We start from the raw sequence: 12,532 nt of genomic DNA, 5'->3' as shown, positions 1-12,532 counted from the left end.
ACCCTTTCTCAGGAAAGATCGATTTCTCTAAAAGCTACTGTGCTATCACTGAAGATTGTTTTTTCACACAGTATACTCCTCCTGCATATTTTCAGCAGCTGAAGAGCAACATGTTTGTGGACAAATCATAAAGATCAGTGTTTTTCCTTCCCTCTAAGTCTTCCAAAGATCCCAGTTTGATCTCAGCATGATTTTGAAAGCTTTGATCTTTTAAGGCTTAATTTAGTCCAATGACAACATGGTTCTCCAAGGCAATTCACCTTTCCCTGACTTGTTTAAAAAGAGGGAAAAAAACGAGGTGAAAAGGAAAGGCAAAAAGCACTTCATAAGTGAGGAACAAAACCTTCATTAGAGAGAAAGCATCTGAAAGTCTTCTCTCCGGCAAAATAACCCTTTGCAATCCCATTAGCATGCCATCAAAAATTGTTCTCTGTGGTGGTAAACTCTATACACAGCCTTGTTAATCCATTTTGAGATTTTAAAAAAAAATAAAATAATAGTTTATTTACTGTTTCAGTTCAAAGCTGATACATTTTAAAAGTGTAAAATTGTTTCACAGTTGTGTAAGACAACCTTTGCTAAACTCAAATGGAAATAAATAACAGTTCATAGTACCCCAGCTGAATCTTTTTTTGTCAAACACTCAGATGCAACCCTCTGTTAAAAATCTCATTATATCTCTCATCACATGGCTGCATGTTCATTTCAAGTTGCAATACGAATTGGTTGCAGTAGCCGTATCTGCCATAAGATATGGCAATAATAATGAATGTAGCTTTGGAACTTAATTCTTTTTCTGTTTTCTATCTCTGTATGACAAAGGGAAGGTGCTGGTAGGAATCCCAAAATACACTTTTGCTCTTGGGTTTGTTGGTCCTTCAGGGGAACACTGGGGCGTGTGATTGCAAGCATGGTCATTTTCACGGTTGTTTGACAATTGTCAAGAAGCACATATAGAAAAGGGGTGCTACTTTTTAATGGATTAAATTAAATGGAATAAGGGTAGCATGGATAGAATGTTGCTAATGTATTTATGTATTTAATGTATTAATGTATTTATTTTGTACCATTGTAGCAAAGACCACTCGTCCACCTACCTCAATAAAAGTTACTGCCTCTACCAAGGGCTTAGAAAGAGCTAAGAAACTATAATGTACTTAACTGATTGTGTAATTCTATTCCCTAGAGGGGAAAAAAGAGTTTCTCAACACAGTTGGTAATGAGCTTCTTCCCTAGAGCATAAAACATTAATCTATGTTTCTAAAGCCTCTTAGCTGAATATTAGTTAGTGGCCTGTGAACCTGAAAAGGTTTGGAGCTGGTTGAATTGTTAGGGGGTTATTGGTTCTATGAATTTAGCGCTTCCTTTCAGTCACTGAGACCCGTCTTTGCGTACTGAATGCTGATCAAAATTACAACTATTTTGACCACGTCTTGCTAATTCTGAGCAAATTGTTTGCTTCAAATTTTATCATTCATTTTTCTTTTTTTTTCTTTTTTTTTTTTTTCCTTGTTAATTTTCTGTAAGAGAAAAACACAACTTACAAGCAGTATTTCACTTAACCATCATCTTAGGAAAGTGCAGTGGTGTTTCATCTTGCCAGCATCTTGGCAAGTGTATAGAAAGGCTTATATGACACAAAAGGTATGCTTTTAGAAGGAGAAAATTGGGTGTGGGCCATAAATCCTTGGGCAGTCAGCAAATTGGTGTCACCAGTGTTATTTAAAAAGAGATGAAAATACTGTTAGTCTATGCCACATTATACTGCATTAAGTTTTAGAGGCTTGCAGTGCATACTTGAATAAGCCAGTAAAAAAACTGTTTTTTCTGTTGATAAATAATGCAGTTTTTGAGTTGACGTTTTTGTCCTGCTCTAGTTCAGAAACACTGAATGCTGACAAATTAGGATCAAATATATGATAATGTGTGTTGTTGTGCCCTGTGCTATTGCAATACTTTTCTGCTTTGTATTGATGATGAGCTAAAGCTTGAACTAATTCCAGGGGGGAGGGGGGGAGAGAGGAATGTATAGAAATTTTACCCTAGCTTAGAGTACCTGTTGCAGGTTTTTCAATTCTTCTACAGAAAGGGGGGGCAATGTGTATGGGTGGTGTAGTCAGCCATTTAACGTCATCTGAAAAATGTGTCTACCTAATCCCCTGCTACTTCAGGAACCTAATACCATGGTGATGTCCACTCAGTCTGTGACAATTTATTATTGCTGCTGCTAGCTTTTTACTGTGCAGTCTTAACTGTTATTGTTTGTTGAGTATTGGATGCAGCATTTGAGGATACAGTCCGGTGTCCCTAAGTTATATTTAATATCTTTTTAATATTAATACCCTTCATCAAAGTCACAATTTTATTTTAAATAATGATTTTTTCATTTTATTTTTTTTTAGCCATTGGTCATTTTATCACATTTCTGTACTCAATACGACAGCTTAGAAACTTTTTTATTTTCTAATAATGAAAACTGAGGGTCTCAAGTTATTGCTAGCATCTGAAAATGATAGCTTTAGCCAGAACCAAGAATAATGAGACTTTCAGTTTGGTCACAAGAGATGGTAAAACTATTTGTTGTAACATTTCCATTTTTTTTTTCCCAGGTGAGAAATACTAGAAAAAATATTCTGATGGGTTTTGACTGTCCGCTCTATTCCCAGAAGGACAAAAACTTTCATATTAACTTAGATGGAAAGGTTTGGGCTTGTTTTCTCTGATAAATTTCATACATTTCAATACCCTAGGTCTAAATAATTTCAAACTTCAGAGATATGTGGAATATAAACCAAGCTCTGTATCAGTGATAGCATCTAAGACAAATAGATTCATACCTTTGTTCTATACCATGTCTTGTCAACTTGGTAATGCATTCACATTAGCTGATTCTACAAGATATACAGCTCTTTGTGCCCACATATCTAATATAAAAATCAAATCCTTTATCTTCTCCCATCACTTGCTAGGTTACTCTCTTCCTCCAAGTCTTTCTTTTAAAGAGAATTATAATAACTTACTGCTTTTTCTAATTGCAGAATGCAAGGAAGAATCTATGTAATTAAGATTTTAATTAATTTTATGGCCCTAACTTTCTTATTTTGCCAATAATATCAAAGTGAAGGGATAAATTTACAGTAGAATGATAATAGTAAGTTTGATAACTGTAGTATCACAGTAAGTCAGATGGATTGAAACTAGCCCTGAGGAGAAGGACCTGGGGTTGTTGGTGGATGACATGCTCAACATGAGCCAGCAATGTGTGTTGGCAGCCAGAAAGCCACCCGTACCCTGGGCTTCACCAGCAGCAGTGTGCCCAGCAGGGCAGGGAGGGGATTCTCTCCCTCTGCTCCGCTCTCGTGAGACCCCACCTGGAGCCTGCGTTCAGCTCTGGGCCCAGCACAAGAGGCAGGGACCTGCTGGAGCAGGTCCAGAGAAGGCCACAAGGATGATCAGGGGGCTGGAGCTCCTCTGCTGTGAAGAGAGGCTGAGGGAGCTGGGGCTGTTCAGCCTGGAGAAGAGAAGTCCCCAGGGAGGCCTCTTGGTGGCCTTCCAGTGCCTAAAGGGGGCCTCCAGGAAAGCCGGGGAGGGACACTTTGACAGGGGGTACAGAGATAGGGCAAGGGGTACTGGCTTTAAACTAAAAAAAGGTAGATTCAGATTAGATATGAGGAAGAAATTATTTGTTGTAAAGGGTGGTGAGGCCCTGGCCCAGGCTGCCTAGAGGAGCTGTGATTGCCCCATCCCTGGCAATGCCCAAACCCAGTCTTGATGGGGCTTTGGGTAGCCTCAGCTGGTGGGAGTGGTCCTTGCCCATGGCAGGGGATGGAACTGGATGGTCTTTAAGGTCTCTTCCAACCCAAACTATTCTCTGGTTCTATGGTAAACGGTAAAGACAATTTAGTCTAAAGCATTACCAATCAAGAAGATACCCTGAAAGATCAATGGATTTATTTGTGCTTCTTTGTCTGGCTGGAAAAGGTTGGTTGAAGGTGGATATTTGACAGACTTAACTTGTATTTATTTTCACATTACTTAAAATAAAAACACATCATTCAACTGCTATCTTAAAGTAAGATATTACAGGCACATTTAAATGCTGAACAAGAGTTGGTTCCTTCAAGGTACCAAGGGGGTGTGAGGGTGTCCCCCCATGAGAATTTTATAGAGGGTAGCAACAATGAAGTCTTCCTGAATTACTGGTCTCTTGCACTCAGCAAGGATGCCAGAGGCAGGCAGCCACAGTATATGTGCCAATAACTAGCCCAGCATCACAACACGTAGAAGAGGAAGGACTTAGCACCTCCCTTTCAAAATCCCCATCAGCTAAAGAGCACAACAGAAGCCAGTGTAGTAAGGTACTGAAAAATACAGATTCAGAACACACAGTAACAGTGGGGCTCAGAAGGGCTGCCAAGGTAATTTGACAGCTGCTAGAGGAACTGTGCTCTCTGCACTGATTAAACAGGTTGAGTTGCTGGCCTGGGGCTCGGGCTGTGCTTGGGGATGAGATTGGAGTGAGGCTTCTGAGAACAATAAATCTCAGATACATAGAAAGAGCAGGGAACAGAAGATGTTGCTGCAGCAAAGCAAGGAGTGAAATTAGGCCAGTGTTTGAAACAATGAAGTTCAGAGACTGGGGAGGCCCATGGCTCTTGTCTCAGCCTAGAGTGACATTCAGTGATAAAGAAGGAGAAAGCCAAGTTACAGAGGAACAGTGTGTCTGAGAAGTGGCTGTATGCAAGTAGTAAAAGCGCTGCCTGTGTGTTTCTTCACCAAGAGCACTGGGGTGTCCTGTGGGCTCTAGCCTCGGCCTACAGTTAGGCCTATTAAAAGGCCTAAAGGAGAGGAGATATTTCAAATAGTCATGAATGGATTACACCTGCATGTGCTCTGTACAGTCAGCCTGGGAGGTAACAGCATCCCACGATGCTATTCTCAGAGTCAGGCTTCTGAAAAGGAGCAGTATAAGCCCCTTGGGAGGCATTACAGTTGTTACCTGTGTAGGCCTGTGTCTCTGTCATGGCATTTATCATGGCCTGTGCTTAGGGTTCAAAGAAGGAGAAATGTGATATGGTGAGGCTGACTTTGCCAAGGTCAGATGAGGGCTGTTTCTACATACATTTTCCTTGCAGTCCTCAGCCTTAGAGATGCCATCCTGTGCCGCTGGTCTCAGCTCGCAGTTAGGGTTAGAGTTCCAAGGAGAATACACAGGACACCAATAGCAGGCATGGGGCTGAGGAGAGACTGCAAATGTCCGCTGAGGCCTGCTACTGGAGTTATCCCCTGAGCAATCAGGATCCCACAGCGTCAGCCTCTGCCTAGTTAGTATGTTTGGCAACTTTGGTGAATCTTATATTGAGTACTGAGGACTGGGAGTCCAGCCCCACCAGAAACACAGCCCCCTCTGGCTTTCTGATTCACATTACTCCTGCATGCTCTGATACACGATGGCAGTGTCCAGCTCGGTACTGAACTGGTAGTATGGACTAGAAGCTGCAGTATGCACTGGCAAAGGATCTGTGCTGCAGTTGCACGTAGCCCTCAGTGTGGGGAGTACTGCCCCAGCCCAAGAGTGGTAGAGCTGCCACTGTGCTAATCTGTCCTGTGATTTGCTGAGGTAAATGCTGTTTGTAATCTACTTTCGTTATTGATGTTTTTGTGAATTTTCTGAAATGTCACCTGGTGTTTTTTTCAGTGTTCATATTGATGATGTGGCTTTTTTTGTTTGTTTTGACAGTTTTTCTTGTTAATCTCTTTTTAATAAAAAAAAAAAAAAAGAAAGAAAAAAAAAAAGAAAAAAGAAAAGAAAAGCTTTTAGTCTCCATGTGCCCTAAAGCATAGAACTGCAAGTCATATGTCTCTGCACCTGTCAAGGATATACAAAGATCCAAAACGCAGCACAAATATTATTGAGGAATGTAAAAGGGGTGGGATCCATTCCCTTAGTTAAATAGCTCTTTCTGACATATAGGCTTAGTGATGTTTTATTTGGGGTTGGAAGGGTTCTCAGAATGAATTTTTGTTAACACTGGCAAGAAGCACTAGGACTTTGAGGATAAAGTAAATTATTTCTTGGGTTAAATCATTCATTATATTGTTAATAAGTAACTACAGGAAAAATACTGGAATATGCAATGCTGGGGGAAGAGTGGGACAATGCTAGCTAGCATATTAGAGACAGGAATCAAAAAAAATAAAAACATAAAAAAACAACCTTACTATCCACTTTTTGATTCAGAAATGCGAAGTGGGCTGAGCTCTGCTTCTGTACTAATTCATGGCAAATCATTTGCCTAGTTCTGACACTAACAAGGGTCTTTCATATTTGCAGGCTCCCAAACCTCCCATGGTAGTTCATGCATTTCAGCATGATGGCTGATCAGGCCTGCACTCTGACACATCCTCCACTGATCATTTATCACAGTCATGTATGATTTATTTGCTTCCGACTCTTTGTGAGGCAGCAGGATGCCTTCAGGATAATGTGGCTACTCAGTTTAGTTGTGCTGTAAATTAATACATTTGTTTTACTTCACATTCACGGAGTATGCTTGCTTGAATTTCCTTTTGACTGAAAATATAGAAGAAATTACTATTGAACTTGGACATGCTGATTTGGACCAAATTAGTTTTGGGTGTAACTCTGACTCTGGAGGAATTTAGACTTATGTTCCTCTTGAAAAATTGGTGCTTTTTGTACTTTTTTCCCTGTTCCACTACTTTGTCATATGGTGCCATTGCAGCTGTTCAGGTCAGTAAAGTACAGAAGTAGTTTTGTCTCAACATGTTATTGTATGCAAATCAGTTTGGGGGCATTTGGGATAAAAACATACAGAGGAGCTGGAGGCAAATTTCTCATAGTACCATTCTAAACTGGAGTTAGCATCATGAATCCTATAATGTTTCCTTTGCAAACTCTAGTAAAAGGGAGCATGATGAACCCAGGGATTGGAAGGTCTGTTCCACAAGGCATGTTATACCAGGGCTTTTGCACTGTAGAGCTCTAAATTACTGCCAATATGCACGATATCAATGCTGTTTAGTTGTTTGTGTTTTTTTCAACTCCTATGGAGATTTACAAAGATGTGTATTTTTTTTTTTTTTAAGTTTAGAAATGTATTGGCTAATTCCGGTAGATATTTTTTTTCTATCTGTCTTGTTAACATAATAGGACATTTAAAACCCATTGGAATTTGGCAGTGCGATGAGGCTACTTTGCTTTAACTCTCCTTTGACTGTGCATGTGTGCATATTCCTTTAGGCATCTGTCATAAAACCCTCATGTTATTACAAAGCTTGCGATTCTGCTGAGACTCCAGGCAAAGCATCACAGGAAGTATCTTTACTGGCACCCACTTCTTTGAAGTTAAAACTCTGCCACTCCAGCATTAGGAAAACAGTGTCAAAATGTATGAAAAGTCTCTTGTTCTTCATCACGCAGTCCATGCTTTATTTGTAATAGGTATGACTTAGTTCATCTTTCTTACAAAGAGTAGCACAGATCAGCAAATGGCAGTGCTGCAAATGGCAGATTACCGATTATGGGCATGTATGTGCTGTAACCTTTCAGAGTGAAAAAACAAATTTATTTATATATCTTTTGTAATTCTCCCCATTTGCATGATCACTGCCCTTGCTGTGCTGTGTTATAGCTTCTTATTAGCTCTCCCCTTTGTAATGGAATATTTTATGTTGGGTACTCAAATATCTATAAAGACACTAGTAAAAAAAAAATAAAAAATCTACATTTACAACTTTATGCCAAAAGGGCTGCCAGGATGTTTGTAATCTCCCTGTATTGGTATTGGACATAGATTTTTGCTGGTAGTGAGCTGTAACCAGGATGTTTCAGCAAATGCATTTATTCCATCACCAGTAAGGGAGTGGAGTATTTCCACCAGGCCTGATCAGTGGCCTTCCTTGATAACCTTGGTCCTAAACCTCCTGAAAGCTGGGGAGCTCTACGAATAAATGTGGCAAGAATTTCAGAATGGCGAAGTAGCTAGTGTCAGCAAATAATGCTTTGTCTTTATGAATTTTTCTTTTCCTCCTGCAAAATCACCTTGCCTTTCATAAGAGAAAATTGAGGCCTACATACTTTGAGCATCAGTCTTGGCCATGGCTCCCATTCTAGCAATCTGTTCTTTTTCTCTTGGCAGACTCCAGGCCCTTCTATGACTCACTATTTGGGGTATTTTTCCCCCTTTGTGTGACAGAAGTATATTACTGAGCTTTAATTACTCTTGTGATTAAGCAGAGTTAAGATTTATCTGTGGGCTTGGGAGGTATTGAATTACTTTTTCAAGTTCAGAAGATGTGATCCTGGCCTGCTGCTGCAACTATGGTATCACCTGCATAGGAATCAGTGCGTGAGTTTTTTCCAAACTTTGGCATAAAGTTCATGACTCACTGAATGCATGGTTATCTATCTGCATTACTGCTCACTTAGGCTAAGTTCCTTATGTGAACTGTTATTTCTAGCTTTATCAGCTCCTCATGCCCTGTTTTCATGGAATTTTGGTCAAGATCATAGTACCTAAAGATTGGGTTAAAGAGTCTGAATAAGCAGTCTGCAGTTAAAAGTGTTGTCACACTTCTGATTAATTGCTTTAGTATTAATTAGTTTTGAAAATCACGTTGTGTGTTTAGTAAACAAAGTTTAGGAGTCATATTTTTGGATTCTGGTATCTGCCTCTCTTTTTAACATAAGCTATTCCATTCATCCTTTTAGCTAACTATTTGGTGTCCTAAGACACATTTGGATTATTCAGAGCCCTGTCTGACTAAAAATTTCATAGTGTCATAATTTCACTTTATTGGTTCAGTATTGGAAAAGTCAAGTGAAGTCTGGTGCTTCAGATTCATTCCTTTAAAACTAAAATATTAAGCGTCTGACAGTATGTAAAAATGTTGCATTTGTAAAGACGTGCTCTGATTTAACTCAGAGCAATTACAATAAATTATCACTGGCATAAGTCTAAAATGCTAAAGAACTTATTAGAAAATGTGTTCCGATTAAATCAAGGAAGAGAAAACAATTTTAACTGTATCAATATTTATTGTGAAGTTATTTCTTTAAAAGGGAATAAAAAGGGTGAGGGAGAAAAAATTTAAAAAGTAACTGGTTACTGCAGAAAAGCAACGTAAAATAGTTCATTTACTCCGGAAAGAGACTGAATCACAACTATATTAGATGTTAGGCCTTTCAGTGCTTTAGTGGAGGATGTTTGGGTACTAGAGCAATAAATGTGGGATAAATAAATAAAAACTATGAAATTACAGACACCCAGAAACTGGAACTTTCCAGAGCTCTACAGAATATTAAACAACCCAACATGCAAGTGGCTAAAATGAGGCCCTGATAGCAAAGGGTTCCCAAGGTAGCACAGGAAGCCTTGCACTGACTGGGACTCTGCTCCGGCACTGCAGCTAAAGGGTGTTTTTTTTTCAATCTGCTCAGGTCTGCGCCTTAATCCAGGTCTTGTTTTAATCAGCCATTACTTCTACAGTAATCAACCTCAGTAGAATTGGTAATTATTTATCATTTGAGGACTTCTCCCCTCAAGGCTCTGTCTATTTGATTTATGTACCTGGCGCCTCCTTTAGCAGCTGCCATCCTGGTATGTATTTATTTGTAACTAGAGAGGAAGGAAAGTGTACTAAGTTCAAAGCCTTTAAGCAATCTGAACATTTCCTTTTATTGCTATGCAGTGTTCTCCTGGTGTGGAAATTTAGCAAGGCAAACTTGGAGTCCAAGAATACCTTACTTTTCTGAACAGGAAAAATTATGTTCTGTATGTTGAAATAGGAGCATACCTAGTTAAAAACTTGTTCATTAACAGCTAAGTTTAATGTGCAAGTTTTTAAGGGAAGATTCATGTAGCTTATTTTGAATCTTCCATTCTTAAAGGCAATTGTGAATGGTGTAAATGTAGTAAATCATCAATAATAAGCATGTAAACCTGAACAGGGACTAGCAAATTCATCCTTAAATATCTTATACCATTATATATTCAAGCATCTGTTGGTAGATGTACTTGTAACCATGACCTGTTTTCCCACAGTACAGATGCACTCACATTTCAAGTGCTCTGCAAATCTACTTATGTTCATATTGCTGAAAGACTTTTGAGCTGAAATCCTGGTGGGTGGAGGCCACAGCAACAAATGGTATTGATTTTATTGAGACAACTAGATAGGTGCTCTTTTCTGTTCTCTGTGAATTGGATAAATACAGGTTCCTTTCCAGAAATGTGGTAGTTCTTCCTCAAAGTAGTATCTTAGTAATGCAAGGGGCTCAGGATATCCAGACAAAAAATGTTTCCCTTAATACCTCCTCTAGGGTTGCTTTGTCCCATTCATGTTCAAGGATGGTCTGGGTGAATTTCTGTCTCCCAGCCCCATTCTGTCAGCGCACAGGTTGCCTGCTTGAGATGGCCCTTCCAGGTTGCATTGCTCATCAGCTTTTCTTGGGTGGAGAGCTTTGGGGAACTGTGGAACAGGACTGATGTGCAGAGGTCCTTTCTTCTGTAAATCACTCCGTTTCCCTTGTCTGCATTGAAGAATTTGCTTGAATATAATTCATATTTCTTCTGAGGTGTGTCTGAGGCTGGACAAAGCTTTACTTTTTATCTTTTTATTTTGTATCCTTTTATGCATATAATTAGGATTTGAAACCTCAGTAGATTATAATTTTTAAAGTTTACTGTACTGTGTCCTCTTGCCTTTCCTGTTTAATGGTCCCTTTCCAGCAAAATACTTAAATATGCATTTAACTCAAATTTTCTAAGTTCAGAAATTCACTTAACAAGCACACTGGGTGAAATCAGGCCCCCACTGAAGCTTGATGGCTCTGACTTCAGTGGCTGAGCTTCCTAACTCCGTTTATTTTAATGGGATGTGAGTGTGTGTGTGTCAAAATTTGACAAAAGATTTTAAAGTAAATACTATATGAAGATATAATAGCACTATAAGTTGTACATACAAAGGAAGTGATGTGCTAGCAGTTATCCTGTAAAATGCTATGAGAAAGAGAAAGGTATGACTGCTATTTGTTTGCAAATTAAGTTTATAATCTTCATGAAGTTTGAAAAAAAAATGGCGGGGGATATCTAATCGGAAGAATGGTCCTTTTTTTTTAAAAAAAAAAAAAGAAAAAAAAAAGGAAAGAAAAAAAGAAAATCTTTTACAACTTCATTGGAAGATATCTTGGCATTTAATCCTTATAGTAAATTGTTTGCTAAAACAAGGGAGCAGTCTATTCACAGCATCACAGCATGGCTGAGGCCGGAGGCACCCTGGGCCCATCTGTTCCCCCTGCTCCAGCAGGGCCACCCTGAGCAGGGGGCCCAGGCCCGTGTCCAGGCGGCTTTGGGAGACCTCCAATTTGTAGACATCAGTGAGATCCCCCTGAGCCTCCTCTTCTCCAGGCCAAGCAGGCCCAGCTCTTGCAGCTTCTCCTCACAGGACAGAGGCTCCTGCCCCTTCCTCATCCTTCTGGACTTATGTTGGACTCTGTCCTGTATGTCCGTGCCTCTGTTATGCTGATGAACTTCAGTGGTTTTCCTGGGATAGAGTTAATTTTCATCACAGTAGCTTCTATGCTGCTATGTTTTGGATTTGGGATGATGACACTGTTGATAACATAACAAGGTTTTAGTTGTTGCTGAACAGTGCTCACAGGGCAGCAAGGACTTCTGTTTGTTGCACTGCCCTTCTAGTGAGGAGCCTGGGGGTGCACAAGAAACAGGGAGGGGGCACAGGTGGGGCAGCTGAGGCCAACTGACTGAAGGGATATCAGAGAACCATAGGTCCCAGGACAGACCCCTGAGGGTCACCACTTGTCACCAGCCTCCACTTGGGCATAGAGCCACTGACCACCACTCTCTGGGTGCAACCTTCAATTTGAGACATGATTTAGTAGCTTAGTGGGTAGTATTGGTGATAGGAGGACAGTTGGACTAGATGATCTTGTAGGTCCCTTCCAACCTTGTGTTTCTATGACTGACCCCTGGGGACACCACTGCTTTCTGGCCTCCAGCCAGACTGTGTGCCACCACCTTCTGGCTGTGGCCATTCAACTGGTTTTCAATCCACCTCTCTTCACACAAGAGTTTTAATTAACTTTTACCTAATTACAAAAGTACAGTCAAATTCAGGATACTCCATTTCTCTCTCTCATGGAAGCTTTTTTCCTGGAAATATTTTGAGAGCTCAGCATTTATTTATATCACTAGAGATCTCAAGTCAAAATCTTGTCTTTTGTAATCAGAGTAATAAAGCAAAGCCAACTACAATGTTAAAGATGGTTTTCTTTTATCCTTTAGATGAGGTTTAAAAGCTTTGCATTCTCTCTTTCCACCATGCTAGCCCTTAAATCTTTTATCACTTCAGTGCCGGTGGCTCAGTATTGCGAATTTTGTATCCTGCAGCTCTGACTCCATAACAAAATGAACAGAACACACTGCTCTCTAACACTGACAAATACATGTGCTCTGTACTGTGTGGCCAGTGATTCAAATGACCCTGT

The sequence above is a fragment of the Aythya ferina genome, assembly GCF_964211825.1.
Source record: "Aythya ferina genome assembly, chromosome: 15".
Lineage (NCBI taxonomy): Eukaryota > Metazoa > Chordata > Aves > Anseriformes > Anatidae > Aythya > Aythya ferina.
Note: the sequence above shows the minus strand (reverse complement) of the source record.